Raw genomic sequence first — 2,491 nt, 5'->3', positions numbered from 1 at the left:
AATGAAAAAACCAACATTTTCTATTGGGGGGGTATCGTCTTTCAGCTCCTCTCAAAGCTTTGCTAGTGTAGTAGATGGGTTTTTGTGTCTTTCCTTCTTCCCTGACTAAGGCTAAGCTCATTGCATGAAGGGATACCAATAGGTACAGATACAACTCTTTACTTGGTTTGGACGGGCTTAACAAAGGAATTGAAGTGAGTTAAGCCTTAAGGTCTTTAAACACCCGTTAAGACTCATCTATCCATTCAAATGCTTTCTTTAACACTTTGAAATATGGTAAACATTTTTCAGTAACTTTTGAAATGAAACTGTTAAGGGCTACTACTCGTCTAGTGAGGCTTTGTACATCATTAAAATTCTTTGGGGGTTCCATTCTCAGTACTGCTTGAATCTTATCTGGATTTGCTTCAATTCCCCTCTGTGAAACCATGAAACGAAGGAACTTTCCTAATGAAACTTCGAAGGGTTCAGCTTCATGTTGTATCATCTAAATGTGTCAAAAGTCTCCTGAAGGTCATCTAAGTGTTACATCTCCTTTGCACTTTTAACCAGCATGTCGTCCATGTACACTTCAACATTTCGCCCAATTTGTGGACAAAACATATAGTTGAATAGCCTCTAATAAGTGGCCCCTGTATTTTTCAAACCAAAAGGTATTACTTTGTGTTGATACCGTATTTTTTCTGCCCTCAATCTGTGTGCCAGACCCTAAAAAATCCAAAAATATTATTCTCTCCATAGGTCTACGAGAACATCTAGAATGATGTGGCACAACTCGTTCGAACATCGGAGCACCCAAAGTGCCATTTTCAACTAAAATGACCAAAATGCCCCTAGTTAACCTTGGGTTACCGAAAGTCAAACAAAGTCAAAATCCCCTCAAAATATCACTTTTCATAGTTTTACATCAAACCTAAACTTCTCGAAGAATTTTGGCAATTTTGACCAAGTTTGACCCGAAGTTGACTCTTGGTAGGCCCCAAAAACCCTAATTTTAATTCGGCCATCAGAATAGGTTAAACCTAACGCCATTGTGAAGATTATCAAATTCTCATTCCAACGACTATTTATGGGTCGAAATCGAATTTAGAACGGCCGAGATATCATGAAAATCGAGCTAACGCACTGATCGATGCATCACTAACTTCCCAAAGCCATAACTTTTGATCCGACTGTTGGATTTTTGAGTTCCATACCTTTTTAGAAACTGGAAGTCAAGATCTTTCTAGGAATGTCAAGATCAACCCCATTCAGGATCATTTGAAGGTGGCGGCCCTTGAAGGGCCGTTGCCTCGTAATCTGTGCCAGGTCTATAAAAGGCCTCATGCAACTCCAGACTGAAAAAGAGACTTCTTGGGTCTTGCTCTCTGCCTAGACATTTTCTACACATTTCCCTCTCTTCCAAACACATTCTTACACATAAAAACACTCACAAAACAAATCAAAGCCTATTGATTCTTCTCTTCACCAAAAATACAAGATATTGTCCTTATACCCAATCTTCTTTTCCTTGATTCTACACCTTGGATTTGGGGTTTAGGGGGGTGGATGTAGCTTTTTAGCTACTATCCACACCCCTAACTTTCTAAATCTTTTTTCTAGTATTTATCTTGCTCTTTTTGCCTTAATTACATGATTTATTGCTTTATCTAGCATGATTCTTGCTTTATCTTGTTTTAGGATGCTTTTTTAGCTTATTTCCATATGCTTCCATGTTTGTTCATGTGTTAGTTGCCTCTTTTACATGTTTTATGCTTTATGTCATGCTTTTGATGCTTAGATCTTTTCTTTCCCATGTACTGATGTTTGGGTCTACATGCTCACATGCTTGATATTATGTCTCCGGCTATGCTTCGCTTAGATCTACATGTTTGTATGCATGTTCTATGCTCCTATAGTAGAATAGAGTCAAATGAAAGATTGATCATGTTATGGATGCCCAATTTAATCGATTTCAATTGATCCCTCGTTACGATTCCTGCTCATAAGATAAGTAATAGAATAGGTAGGGATGACAGGATTTGAACCCGTGACATTTTGTACCCAAAACAAACGCGCTACCAAGCTGCGCTACATCCCTTTCAATTGGGTTACAGTGTCATTGTAGAGAATACCCGTATTGTTTTCCACATCTTTATTTACTCCATTTCTATACAAAAATTATCTTGTCATTTCTTCTTTTTGATCTCATATCATTATGCCTATGTCCATGTCGATCACATGCTTGTATGCTTGGGTTTGCATTCTCCCATGCCTTTATGTTTACATCTGATAGTGAACTAAAAAAAATCTGACCATCTCCATTTCATCCATAGTGTCGTCCAGAGGCAAAAATATTAACCCAATGTGAGAAGGTCGTCCACACTCAGGAAGTCGTCCATGGGTATGAAGGTCGTCCATCAGGGAAGCACCTAATGGACGACCCCTCAACACTTAGAGATTTTCAGAATTAGTTTATATCTAAAACCTTATAATCTAGACCACATTTTAC

At 38.3% G+C, this 2,491-nt stretch overlaps 1 non-coding gene across 1 annotated transcript; it reads right to left on the bottom strand.

Annotated features, from left to right (window-relative positions):
- Positions 1-2,006: 2,006 nt before the first annotated feature.
- TRNAP-UGG (transfer RNA proline (anticodon UGG)) lies at positions 2,007-2,080 on the bottom strand. Its single transcript has one exon. It is a non-coding gene; the product is annotated as a tRNA-Pro (tRNA).
- Between the last annotated feature and the right edge of the window lie 411 nt (positions 2,081-2,491).

The sequence above is a fragment of the Castanea sativa genome, chromosome 1 (assembly GCF_040712315.1).
Source record: "Castanea sativa cultivar Marrone di Chiusa Pesio chromosome 1, ASM4071231v1".
Lineage (NCBI taxonomy): Eukaryota > Viridiplantae > Streptophyta > Magnoliopsida > Fagales > Fagaceae > Castanea > Castanea sativa.
The sequence above is the reverse complement of the archived record's forward strand: the minus strand, read 5'-3'. Positions and strand labels throughout refer to the sequence as shown.